General features: G+C 39.6%; 1 long non-coding RNA gene across 2 annotated transcripts in view; it reads left to right on the top strand.

The window, feature by feature from the left end:
- The window catches only part of LOC106732617 (uncharacterized), a 146,323-nt gene extending 132,136 nt beyond the window's left edge, over positions 1–14,187 (top strand). Inside the window, exons 4-7 of one of the 2 annotated variants that reach the window (XR_012902576.1) lie at positions 506–621; positions 2,361–2,465; positions 9,021–9,114; positions 13,236–14,187. This is a non-coding gene — a long non-coding RNA (uncharacterized LOC106732617). Of the gene's footprint in view, positions 1–505; positions 622–2,360; positions 2,466–3,761; positions 5,134–9,020; positions 9,115–13,235 lie in introns of those variants that run through there. The other variant, XR_012902577.1, reaches the window with a different exon arrangement.
- Positions 14,188–14,502: the final 315 nt, after the last annotated feature.

Genomic DNA, 14,502 nt, shown 5'->3' with positions numbered 1-14,502 from the left:
TTTTCTTGATGTTTGTAAAGAATTCTAATAGATTAGTGACACACTATCTTCCTTTGCAAAGTCTTGCTTATTAAACCCTATAATATCATGATCTTGTAGATACTGTATAATTTTGTTTTTAATTATCACTTTCATCAATTCACCAGCTCTGATTCTAGAGAGAGGAATTATTCCAAAGAAAAAAATCATATTCAGAGGATATTAAAATGTATTTGGAAAGGAAATCTTGTGGGTTTTCAGGCAGTGAATGATTTTCATGACTTTTGGAAGTTTATTGCATTTATATGGTGAACTTTTTCACTGTGAATAACTCACATAACCAAAGTAACTGGAGGTCTCCACTTCAGAGAATTGCATGGTAGTTATGTGGAGTTCACTGTCACTACAAGTGTGGAATTCTCCTGACACCCCATTTGGCAGAAAGGTTCTTTGGTTAACAGTGAAATGATCCATGATGCTGAGCTGTAGGTCTCTATTTTTATTGCATTCTCTGCTTATTTTGTAGGTCTTCACTGGGACCTGTGGAGTTCTTGCTAAGCACATGGGCAGCACACAGACTCCCTGCCTAGTGACTGCAGGGATGGGCCTCCCACTTCTAGGAGCACGCTGGAACTAGGGCAGGTAGGGAGCTTCCGTTAGCACTACCGGATTTTTAGAAACTGATCTCCCATTGTGGCTTAAGGAGACTCCAGGAGATTGAGCCCAGTGCTGGGAAACTTCCAGTGAAAACAGGAGGGTTGGCAACCCTTCCTATAAGTAGCCTGAATAACGAAAGAGGCAAAGATGAATAGGACAATGATAGGTTAATATTTGACAGAAAACATAAACAACCATAAAAAATTAAAAACAATACTTGCCTCTTTGAACGGGAAAGGCCTTGATTCTTCATACACTTAAGCATATGTTTAAATTTACTCAAGTGAGAAATCCCATTGACTTCAGTAGAACAATTTATATGAATAAAATTAACATGTGTTTAGCATACAGGTATAAATAACTGTGCTTTATGATCTTCCTGACAGTCAAAGGATACCAACAATTTATGACCTCGGCAGCAAAATGACTGTAAAAATGCAAAAGGGCTAAAATCCCCTAAAAGCTGTAGACAAAACTCTAAAGAGTAGGTATGTGAATCTACATGTAAGATACAGCTCCTAAGTCCACTCAGACATTAATGGAATCCACACACATTTTGTTTTTGGCATTATCCAGAAATATCCACCAATTAATCTTTTGGATATATAGGTTAGTGCACATGAGGAGTATTGTAAAATTCATCAGCAACTAGTTCCACCCTGCATCATTTTAAAGCTATTTTCGATAACAGCAGAAACAGGATTCTGATGTGAAGTTATGTAAGGCAGAGAGCGTACAGTATATTTTCCACTTAACTTTGAACTTTCATTAATCTGTAGATATTTTTCAATCATTGATGTTACCGATGGCCTCTTTGCTTAATACAGTTTTCATGTGTGCCCCTTTCTTCCGCATAAATATAATTTTATGTGCGTATGCATTTGAACAGAAATATTGTTTACATTAAATGTGATAATAAAATCATTCAAGACTGTTTTAATGTTATTTTTAACAAGTACTAAGACATAATCTAAAACCAAACTAAGTAATTGCTCAAAATAATTTGTCCAAGTAACATCTTTCACTTATTCTTGATAGAATTATGGCAAACCCTTATGATTTAAGCAATACATGCCAAGAGCTAAAATTCTAAAGTTATTTATGGATTCTATCCATATTTGTGAATTTAGCATGCAGGTTGTGTTTGAAGAAAACACAGTTTGAATAATCTGATTCTATACCTTTTAAAGAACATATATTTGTGAGTAAAGATTTAATGTCAGACTCTTTGAGGAAACCAAATTGCTATGGCAGCAGACCACAGGAGGAAAATCAATTAAAATAATTACATTACTTTTGGCAACTTACTGCTACCATTTATGAGCAAAATGGTCAATTATATTTTCAACACTGGTCACACAAACCCAATGACATCTATAAATGCAACAAGAGTTCTAATCCTCAAGCCAGCTACAGTTTTGACCAAAGAAGAAAATTCAACTGTGAGTTGTTTTCTTTATTTTCCTTATTTTTTTAAAGTATCAGTTGAGCTGTGTACTGAGCTGATATGAGTGTGTCTTTTGACTTTTGATTTGCTATTCATATGAATATAAATAAATATGATGAATGCTTCTAAAAAGATGAATATATTGTGAGATGCGCTTTCAGTTTGTTTTCTTCTACATTTCTTCTTTATGTCTCTTTTTTATTTGTTATGTATAATGCTGCATCTAAGTTAGAGGCAAGGTACATGAAGTAATCTCTTATTCACTCAACTTCTTTAGTGAGAAAGGCAAGCTGTCAAGAAGTTAGTCCGATTCAAGAGATTACCTCACCCACTTCATCTTTCTAGTATCCTGGGAACAACACAGCTACAATCACTTTAAATGGTAAGTCCTTTTTCTGGTTTATTTTCCTAACCACACAACTGCAGGTCTTTCCACTTATTTTCCCCTCTTACTGGAATTGAATGGAATTCCTTTCTGGCATACTGGCACCTATTTCCTGGGGCGACTTGGCCACGCGGCTTTTTTTTTTTTTTGGCTCGATAATTTTTCTTTAAAAAAAAGCATTGTATAAGCCTATTGATTTTTAAAAGCCCTCTAATAATAATGCCAACAAATATAGCCTCTGTTGATACCCCAATATGTCTTTCTCTCTTCCCCTAGAAGCTGGCAGAAGACTTGCCTATTTAAAGGCTAAGATTTTAATGATTTTAGTGAAGGCTGAGTGTATTGCACCCCTACTTTTATGTATATAAATATCATAATCATATATGCAAATCTGCATGCAAAAATGATCCTAAATACAGAATGCTTTATGCAATTGTGAGCCTGTTTATTCATTGAAATACCACAATGTTCCATTCAAATGGAAATTTGGTGCACAAAAACTTCATTTTATCAAGCAACTATGATCACTATAGAGCTAAATACATGCCCAGTTTGGACCTATGTATGTATTGCCATCAATGTTCCCTCTAATCTCTTCCTTGTATGTGGGGAACTCTTCCATCCATATGCAGAATAAATGTTTTATGTGCATGGAAGCATATGCAAATATGCATAGTAGAAACAAAAATCCTAGCTGTGGGTGTCAGCCGGTGGCCGGGGTAGCGAGTGGTCTGTGAGTCCTAATACACCCGAGTCTTTGACTGCTAGGATGAAGGTCCCTTTGCAGCAGGCAGCCAGGAAGGCTGATGGGTGCCCCAAGGTGGTGCAGAGAGTGAGCTAGTTACACCCGAGTCTTTGACTGCTAGGACAAGAGTCCCTTCGCAACAGGCAGCCAGGGAGGCTGACGGGTGCCCCAAGAGTCTGCCCATGGAGGCAACACGACTCAACATTTAGCTCTTACTGAGTTTACCCCTGACCGGCTATGATTCTTTTAATTGTGTCTGGTTCTGTTACAGCAACAGAAGGAGTCAGGTTAAAGCTTAAACAGTTACAGGTTTATTAGAGAAACTTATAATCATACGGTTACAACGGCTATTGCTCTACTTCTTAACTGCTAGCAAATACAGACCTTAAATGGTTACAAAGGAAAGGAGGAAAAACAAAACACACCAGTTGTATAAGCTTACAACGTAGCCTTATATAGAACTCTAATGCTATACGTGCACAATGACAAGAAGAAAAAGGACACATACAGGTACAATTTTTACTCCCTTCTGCATCTCTCAATTCCAGCGTGTCAGGCCAGGATCGGTCACTCAATTCCTCGGAAAGATGAATATGAGGCTGGGCATCCCCATGTGGACCTCGGGAGTCAATCACCTAGCCCAGCCAGCAGGCAGCTGATGGATTGATACTCAAAATGAGCTTGCTGCTGGGCCCATCATCTTTATACCCGTGGGGTCACTTATTCTCTTTCTTATCTAAGGTGCCAAATTGTGCTGGTTCGTCTTTGTGACGCCAGTTCTTACAAGGGAGTTGGGAATGTAATTTACATTTGTAAGAGAGAGATAACTAAATTGGGAGTACGGGACATTCTTTACTCAGCAGGAGATTCCTCTCCCGGGATGGTTGTGTGATCGTATCAATATCGGTGCTAGCCAAGGACAGTTTTTGCAGCCTCTTGGTCAACGACTGGCTTGATGGCCCTCCTTATCTATGTTTACAGTTGTCCAGGGTTATGATGAGCCAGCATATCTGGGCCTTCTGTCAAGGCATCAAAGACTATGCTGATTTTATTGCTCTCTGTGCCCTGTGTGCTGTGAGGCATCTTAGAGGGGCAAGCAAGATGGATGTGGCAGGGGGTTCTTGTCTGGCTACATTGGGCACTTTGATAATCAGCTGGGAAGCGCTTGAATCTCTCCTGAGTGGCCTCACAGCTGCATGACTTATAGGAAACACTGATTGCCACACTTCTCTGCTGTTGGGAGTGACTGCACTGCCTTCAGAGATGGGCACCTGGCCAGCAGTCGCTGTGCTCCACAGTCCACTTTGCATTTAGAACTTAATGGCTAGACTCCTACTGATATGTCTGGAGGAATCAACTTCATTCATTATTATGAATAAAATGTATGCAGTTAGTTTTTTCCCCTAAAACTTCTCTCACACTCCCAGAATACATTTTGCTCCCTCGCCCTCCCGCAATTTGAGAATCTCTAAGACTGGGGTAAGGTATTGTGCTGCTGTTGTAACTTCCAAGCTCAAGCATAAGATCTTTGAGACATATTTAGCAAAACTCATTTATAATATTACAGTAGCATATATGGTGTCAGCACTATATAAATGATAATCACTAGCATTACCTGTCCCATTATGATGGTAGACGTACACTCAAGTTGGCCTGGTGTGGAGTTGCAACTTTAGTTTCAAGAGTTGTGTTCAGATTCTATGCTAGGCGGTGCTTCCATAGACAGAATAAATTTTGCCATGTGCACTGAGCCATGGGTGGATGTGCACAGGGGCAGCCTGTGGATGTAGGCAACCTCGGCAGTTGCCTAGGGCACCGCGTTTAACGTGGTGTCCAATGATGACATCATGCCATTGAGGGCTATGGAGGCGCCAGTCGTGCATTCCGCCTAGGGCGCCAGTTGCCGGCAGCTCTCCTTGAGCCGCACACTTCCTGTTTCGAATCAGCGTGATTCAAACTAGCGCGCCAGCGAGATCATGTTAATGAAGCGCAGGATATTTAAATCCCCACTTCATTAGCAATTTCGGTCACCTACATTTGCGTCCCTATCTCAAGATAGGGAGCAAGTGTAGATGTACCCTAAGAGACATGCTCTAGGGAGCAAAAAGGGTGAAATATGGGAGTGACAGGTGCAGATTGGACATGCCTCCCAGTCCTGAGCAGGGTCCTCTCCCCAGCCACATGAGAACACCCTTAAAATAGCACTGCTATTGTTGATGCTTGCTTGCAGTTAATAAGGTATCAGCATTATCAGTTTTCTAACTTGTATAGATTTGTGTGGGTTATAGGAATATGTGAGTGTGTGTGTGTGTGTGTGTGTGTGTGTGTATGTCAATCTATAGCAGCTTTAACATTTTTTATTTATGATCATTTTACGCAGGTAGTGTAATGAACTCACTAATGTGAATGACTGACTGCTACAAACTTCTGGAAGAGTTCAGAACTGCTTATTTGTGTACTGCTGACTCTAGCAGTATTTCTTCTGTACCTCAAGTGGTAGGATTATGTGCTTCCAGGGGAAGAAAATCTGAATACAAAACCTGTTGCTATGAAGTTTCAAGTGTTCCTGGTAATAGATTGTAGATCTGGGCATGTGAGGTTAGAAATGGTATAACTTGAGAGCAGAATTTAGCCTTTTGTTTAGGGAATTCTCACCAAGAGAAATACATGTGAAGTTAATATTCTTATTTAGGGAAGAAAATCATATTACAAAAATTAAAGTTCTTTTTAAGAGCTAACAACTAGGGCTGACTAGAAAAAACTGTAACAACTCATTTTCTATTGGAATATGCATTTTTGCAACACTGAAGTGCTTTGTAAAATTATGAAAGAGATGGAGAAAATGAATAAAGTCTGTTTAAAAAAAATTCAGAATTAGGCATTTTGATTTTTCTTTCAGAAGTAACTCTTTGGGTTGTTGAATTTTGTATTCATAAAATGAAAGGTAAAAATTAAAACAGACTTATTCAAATTTGTCAAAACAAAATCAAGCTGAAATAATTGTTTTGAAATAATCATTCACAGAAAATTTCAGAAACTGGAGGGTTCTATTCTAAGTCAGGAGCTAACCAAGGGTCATGTGCAGTTTGACTTGCTGCTCACAAACAGGGAGAAACTAGTAAGGCAAGTAGAGGTAGGTGACAGCCTGGGAAGCAGTGATCATGAGATGGTAGATTTCAGCGTCCTGACCAAAGGAAGAAAGGAGAGTAGCAAAATACACACCTTGGACTTCAGAAAAGCAGACTTTGACTCCCTGAGAGTCAAAGAGGGGTAGGATTCCCTGGGATGCTTACATGAAAGGGAAAGGAGTCCAGGAGAGTTGGCAGTATTTTAAGGAAGCCTTCTTAAAGACACAGGAAGAAACCATCCCGATACGTAGCAAGAAAAGCAAATATGGTAAGCGACCAGATTGGCTTACTGGGGACATCCTTGGTGAACTTAAACACAAAAAGGAAGCTTACAAAAAGTGGAAACTTGGACAGATGACTAGGGAGGAGTATGAATATAGTGCTTGAGAATGCAGGGGAGTTATCAGGAAGGCGAAAGCACAGTTGGAATTGCAGCTACCAGGGGATGTGAAGGATAACAAGAAAGGTTTCTACAGGCATGTTAGCAATAAGAGGTTCAGCAGAGAGGGTGTGGGGCCCCAGACAAATGCACCAGGCAATGCAATATGGGAAGGAGGTGGACAGTCCTTGTTGGGGAAAGAACAAGTTAGGAACTATTTAGAAAAGCTAAACATACACAAATCCATGGGCCCAGATTTAATTTAAATCGCTGCTTCATTTTCCTATGCTGGGTAGCCTAATCTACATGCCACTGTCGCCAGAAGCATGTAGTCTAGACATACCCTAAGATGGATAGAAAGCTGGCTAGACTGTTGGGCCCAACTGGTAGTGATCAACAGCTCAATGTCAGGATGGCAGTCGGTTTCTAGCAGAGTACCCCAAAGATGTGTTCTTGGACCAGTTTTGTTTAACATCTTTATTAATGACCTGGATGAGGGGATGGATTGCACCCTCAGCAAGTTCGCAGATGACAGTAAGCTGGGGGAGAGGTAGATACACTGGAGGGCAGGGATAGGGTCCAGAGTGACCTAGACAGATTAGAGGATTGGGCCAAAAGAGATCTGATGAGGTTCAACAAGGACAAGTGTAGAGGCCTGCACTTGGGATGGAAGCATCCCAAGCATCGTCACAGGCTGGGGACCAAATGGCTAAGTATCAGTTCTGCAGAAAAGGACCTGGGCATTACAGTGGATGAGAAGCTGGATATGAGTCAACAGTGTGCCCTTGTAGCCAAGAAGGCTAATGGCATATTGGGGTACATTAGGAGGAACACTGCCAGAGAAGTGATTATTCCCATTTATTCGGCTCTGGTGAGGCCACATCTGGAATACTGTGTCCAGTTCTGGTCCTCCCACTATAGAAAGGATGTGGACGCATTGGAGAGGGTACACCGGAGGGTGACCAAAATGATTAGGAGGTTGGAGCGCATGACTTATGAGGAGAGACTGCGGGATTTGGATTTGTTTAGTCTTCAGAAGAGAAGATTGAGGGGGGATTTGATAGCAGCCTTCAACTTCCTGAAGGGAGGTTCCAAAGAGGATGGAGAGAGGCTGTTCACAGTAGTGACAGATGGCAGAACAAGGAGCAATGATCTCAAGTTACAGTGGGAGAGGTCTAGGTTGGATATTAGGAAAAACTATTTCACTAGGAGGGTGGTGAAGTACTGGAATGGGTTACCTGGGGAGGTGGTGGAATCTCCATCCCTAGAGGTTTTTAAGTCTTGGCTTGACAAAGCCCTGGCTGGGTTGATTTAGTTGGGATTGGTCCTGCCTTGGGCAAAAGGCTGGACTTGATAACCTCCTGAGGTCTCTTCTAGCTCTATGATTCTATGAAAAGAACACAAATTTTGAAATCTCAAATTCCCCCACAGAATGGAATTTTCATTTTCTACACAACTGTAGTCATAATGCAAGACACTGTAATAAAAAAGGGTATGTCTAGACTACATGCCTCTGTCGCCAGAGGCATGTAGATTAGGCTACCTGGCATAGGAAAATGAAGCAGCGATTTAAATAATCGCCGTTTCATTTAAATTTACATGGCTGAGGAGGATTTTGAAGAAAGATAATGTAGTAACTTTAGTTATGGGGCACTTCTCCCAAGAATGAGAAACAGAATGGGAGAAAGTGTCAGTGTACATATTTGAATATTTAATAAGTGGATTATGAAAATTGGCATTATAACCAGGCCAGAATGAACATCTCAGTGGTAAAGAGGATAGGATAGGCTGCAAAAATCCTTGAACATACAGATAAGCAGCAATAGAGAAGGGGGACCCAGAGAGGAGTGAAAAGGGTAGACAAGGAAAACAGATAACTCATTGCAATCTGTCAAAGTCCATAGTACAGCATAAGTACACAGCCATGAACAAATAAACCAACAGTCCCTTGGTATCTGAACAACATTTGGATTGTTCAAATACTATAGTGATGTATGGTATAAATGCGCCGAAAGAGAGAATTGCGCAGTGGATTTTGAACAGTGAAATATAATCAGCAATGCCTTCCATAACTGTTTATCCATCACAGGAGTTAGAGGAAATCCTGTTTGGTGACATAGCACAATCTATATTGTTTAATTAGTCTAAGACAGAGAAAAGAGAGATTTACATTTGTTGACTAAAGGAGGTAAACACAATTAAGAACTTTTAGCATTTTTCTAAAGGAATAAGAGAATTAACACCTCATTTCTGGTCACAATATAAGTAATTACATTTTTTCTCTTTATATTCCCATACAGTTCCATGTGGAGATAGCATTATTCACTTCCTTTCCTAAACTGCTGTTTTATGCCGGTAGGGGCAACTGAACAGCTGCCTTACTAGATTCCAGAGGTGAGTATCTTTCTGTGGTGGATAAGGTGAACTTTACAAAACCCTTACCTACATGTCAAGAGATATTGTGACTGGCTTAATTAGATAATTCTAATAAAATGTGATAAAATACTTGGATTAAAAGCACTATATAAGTACAAATTAATTATTATTATTACCAACACAACCTTGATCTAAAAGGCAATTTGAATGAAGAGTAAAACAATGAGATTTCTTTGTGAGTCATGCCCAAATTGTAGTAAGGTTCCCCATATCATAAATCTCCCACACTGATTAAATTACTTCTAAGTGGAGTTGAAGTAATAGGGCAGAACAACTTAAGTGACAGTAACTTGTGCTGGTCACGTGTACTGTGAGTCACAACTGAAACACCAACATTCAATTCTCTGTTCACATTTTGAGCATAAGACACCATATTCACTAGGGGTATGTCTACACTTGCTCCCTAGTTCGAACTAGGGATGCAAATGTAGGCAACCGAAATTGCTAATGAAGCAGGGATTTAAATATCTCGTGCTTCATTAGCATAATCTCACCCGCACGCTATTCCACTCGTCAGCTGATTCAAACCAGGAAGTGCGCTCCAGGCCGCGTTAGTTGGAACCAAACCCCTTGTTTTGAACTAACGTTACTCCTTAAAAAATGAACTGCCTGCTATTATCTTAACTGAATAGGAAAAAATATCTACCACAAAGTTTTTTTGAAACTTCAGCTTTGATGCAAATCTATGATAATATAGTATATCTATTCGTGCCACTGAGTGAATACCAATGGAACCAGGTTTCATCCACTGTGTGTTTTGCACATGTTTGTTGGATAGTAAACCATGTAGGCCTATTCCCACAAGAGTAGAAAAAAACAAACAGAACTGCTGAGATTCAGGTGTGGTCCTGTCTTGGCCTTCTGAATTGTACAGTGAGTAGGAACATTTTCATACCAACTGTGACAGGGCGCCTGCCCTGCACTGGCCCTTTAAGACCAGGACTCAGGCCCTGAGCCGGGGCTAGAAACAAAGAGGCCAACTGAAGCTGTTTGGGTTAGGGAGAGCCCAGCTGGCAACTATCTAGGGCAGCACAATGGGCTTGTAGAAGCCAGCTGAAACCATTAGGGCGAGTGTGAGCCCAGCTGGCAGGTATATAGAGAAGCACAGTTGGCTTAGAGGGGAGCCAGTGGAGGGCTGACTGTAGAGGAAGCAGGAGCTCCTTGGAGGGAGACAAGCTGGGGATAGCCAGCAAAGGCTGGAAGCGGGCCAGCCAAGACTCCGCTTGGCTAGGGGCTGGAGACAAAGCCTCTGGTTTGTGGGCTGATCCTGAGGCCGACTAGGTAAGCAGAGCTGTTGCGACAAATGCCAATGATGAGCAACCCATCAGACTGTAACTTGCCCTGAGAGGGGCTATATGAGGACAGTCAGGGGGCACTGAAGCACGGGGGGGGGCTTGCACCCCTGACACCAACCTTTTGGCCAGTAGGACTGAATTTTTTTCATGGCAGTTGGGAAGTTAGGTAATGCCACTGAATTTCAAAGGGATAAAATAATACATGACTCCTTTATTCTCTTTGGAAACCAATCTTCTAGATTTTTATTTGTTAATATTTTTTTATTTAAAAAGATAAAGATTGAACTGAACTAAAATAAATATATAAAATATAGCATACAACTATTTAAAATGTAATTATATCTTTTGCAAAGAAGTGTTTTGTCTTTAGAAGTAGATAATATGAGCACATTTTTTTTATTACTTTTGATCTCAGTAAGCCAAATTATAATTGTTACTGCACATAGGTGGCCAATGAAATTTTGTTTTTTAAAATAGTTAATTTAAAAAAATGTTCACGTGCACTTAGTTCCCTTTGTTGTGAGACTTGATGTGAAGACTTGACTAAAGTGTAGCGTTTAAATGGCATTCTTAATGTCTGAGTCACTCATTTTCATTTTTTTAATCCTTTGTCCTTCATTATAATGGGCATTGCACATTCTGATTGTTAGATTATAATTATTTATGTCCTTAGATCATCTCACTAGAGAATGTCATATTATTTCTCACTTTCTGGTTCAAGCAAGAACTAACCCAGAATATCAGCCACAGTCATCATGCCAATATTTTAATTTGTTCCCTCCCAGTGACACCTAATACATTAAATTGTTTAATTTAATACAGAAACATTAATTTCCCTGCTCTCTGACCCTTTTTCATTAAAATGAAACTCACATTTCAAAATAAACTTCAGCAGAGCCTAGCAAAGGCTCAGAGCTGTTTGCATTCTCCCTGTGAGTGGAAGGGCAACAATGACACATGTAAGTGACTTCATGCCCTGTGTGTGTGCAGTGGGTATGATGGTACAGGAAGATTTGAACTTCATGCCGATAGAATATGTTTTTCCACGCACATAGCTAGAGCAAGAGTTCTTTTGGGGGGAAACTTAGAAGAGGTCACAGTTGGCTGTGGCTCTATATGGCAATTAATTCATCCTATATCTTATGATCGTGGCCTGAGGATTTGTCTCTCTCTTATCAGAGAACTGAACCATTGAATCCATATAGGGAGCCATCAGATAGTCTCTCCCTTAGCCCATGATATCCTATTATTATAATATTGCTTGAAGACCTTTTTTATGCACACAGGAATAACCACCTACACCCTGTGGTCCCTTTACTTCTTGACTAGCCTTTCAGGGGGGCCACTGTAGGATTTACATAGAATTGAGTCCATTACGTGGGCAAGCCATCCACATTTGGGTGGCTGTTATCTTCTGTATGCTCTGAATGAAAGCACAGAAAGGTCTGCATTCTCTGTATGAATTTACTTGGGATGTTTCCTTTCTCACTGTTCATTATTTCCAACTTGCCATGCCAACTCCAGAAAGACTGCATACATTGTGAACACAAATTATTTGTTGTGCTCGGACAGATTTTTCTTTACATTCTGAAGATGGCTTATGATTTTTATAAAAATAACATTTTTTTCAATATTCCGCCAAGCATCCAAATTCAAGCCAAGTGCAAGCCAAGTTCCATTGACTTCAAAATAGTTACATCCACTTACAGCAAACCTGAACTGACCCACAATATATCATCAACTAATCACACAAAGTTTATTCCAAAGTAAATCTTATTGTTGATGTAGTAAAGGAACAGTGAAAACAGAAAAAGGAAACTAAAAGAGCCACATGCAAAATATCAATAATTCTGTTTTATAATAGTCTCTCTTAACAGGAAATTTCCCTTAACCAAATTAATTTGAGGCAGCTAATTCTACCATTTGCTAATCCATGTATTTTTTTTAATAATTCTATTTCCTATTGCATTATAAGGTTTTAGATAGATGGCCTTGCTTAATTAGTTCAACATGTACAGTCAGTAGCTTATATGTATTTATTTGCTTTAAACTTATTTACAAATTTGTGTGCTGATTTTGTGTATTTTATGGCAGAATTTACAAATGAAAGGCTTTTAAAAATTTGTGTATTCTATCAATGGGAAAAATATGTCCCAATTTTTATCTCAGAAGCCAAACTAATAATAAAGTCATTTGATATTATTGATATGCTTTACTACTTGTATTACCATAGCACCTAAAAGCCCTCGTCATGAAAGAAAACTCCACCATGGTAGGCACTGTACAAACATAGTATGGTGGAGAGTTCTGGAGACCAGACTCCAGCCCATGCACAGCAACAGAGGATGAATCACTTGGGGTGTGTCTAAACTACACCCCTCTGTTGGCAGAGGGATGTAAATTAGACACATCAAAAATGCAAATGCAGCTGGGATTTAAATATCCCATGCTTCATTTGCATAATGGAGGCTGCCGCTTTTTTTTAAACGAGGCTTTTTGAAAAAAAAATGGAAGTTTAGACGGGGCATTTGACAGAAATGCCCCATTTTGAAAGATCCTGTATTCCTTAAAAAATGAATACCAGCTTCATTTGCACTTTGGATGTGTCTAATTTACATCCCTCTGCTGACAGAAGGGTGTAGTTTAGACACACCCTTGATGATTACCTGTTCTGTTCATTCCCTTTGGGGCATCTGGCATTGGCCATGGTTGGAAGACAGGATACTGGGCTAGACAGACCATTGGTCTGATCCAATATGGCTGTTCGAATGACTATATTTCCAGGCACATAAATTGAGACAAACAATGACACCAGGAATCCATCTCTGTCCGCCACCAGCTATTTTGAAGGCAATAACAACATGTGGAAGAGAAGACTTTGAACTGGGGAGACAGGTCCCAAGCAAAGCAAGGAATTCAACCTGTATTTAAAGAACTGGGTGCTGCTTACAACATCTGCTGAAAAAACCCGCTTCATTAAAACCTTGCTTAACCTGATTGAGTTGAGGATTTAGTGTTTTAGGAGTTAGACTGAGATTTTACTTTCTTTTCTTTTGTAATCAACTCTGACCTCTATGCATAACACATATCATCACTTTAAAATCTTTCTGCATTGTTCAAGAGAAGGTCTTAAGCAGTGTAAAATGATGGCATCCCTCTCCAAATGGAACAGATTATAATTGGAAGGATTGTCTGCACTCGATGAGTTATTGCCAGAGAGTTCCCATAAATTTGACCTTAATAAAGCTGCAGCCTAGCAAAACACCATTCCTGGTGTCTTTTCATGTCTTCCTGTGGTGTCTAGGCCAACACTTTGTGGACTTCCTTCCTAGTACCTCTGTTAATATTATTCTAACTTTGAAAATGTTTTGTAATGTACACATCTCAGTTTCCAAGAGTTCCATTAGCTCCCAGGATATGTATATCCTCTATGTGTGTCATCCAAACTTAGATGAGAGTTTCAGTAGTCATTCTTTTCTTTTCTTCTTCCCAGTATGATGAAGTATGAATAAACAGAGGTATATGTCAAACATTTCCATATTCTGTGCCTTTTCATGTGTCTCCAGAGATAATAGTAAAATCAATAGGTACATCTACAAGATGCAGAGATCATCACTGTAGAGGGGAAAAGATAATTTGACAAATTCCACTGTATGCATTATCATTTTGTATTACTGACAAATCTTTGTTGGCACAATCCACCCATTAAGCTATCGATCCTGCAAAATGCTGAGTGCTCTGGCCCTGATCCAAACAAGCACCTAAGCACATGCTTCATTTTAAGCAGATGAGTTGGCATATAGAAATCGAACCTGCTTAAACACCTTGCAAGCATTATATTGAGTTTGTTTATATCCTTAATCAACAAGACATCAAGTGGTCAAGCTCAACTGGTTTATTAATTAAAGAGTAGACATCTAAAATTAATCAACATGATAAAGAAAGAAAACACACTCCTAATCGGGGGTCCAGCAACTGCAGCCCATGCTGATCTGAATTTCTTTGATTTTATGGGTTTTACAGACTGCTTATTTACTTCTTTCTACACTTT

This window comes from Pelodiscus sinensis, chromosome 3 (assembly GCF_049634645.1).
Source record: "Pelodiscus sinensis isolate JC-2024 chromosome 3, ASM4963464v1, whole genome shotgun sequence".
NCBI lineage: Eukaryota > Metazoa > Chordata > Testudines > Trionychidae > Pelodiscus > Pelodiscus sinensis.
The sequence above is the reverse complement of the archived record's forward strand: the minus strand, read 5'-3'. Positions and strand labels throughout refer to the sequence as shown.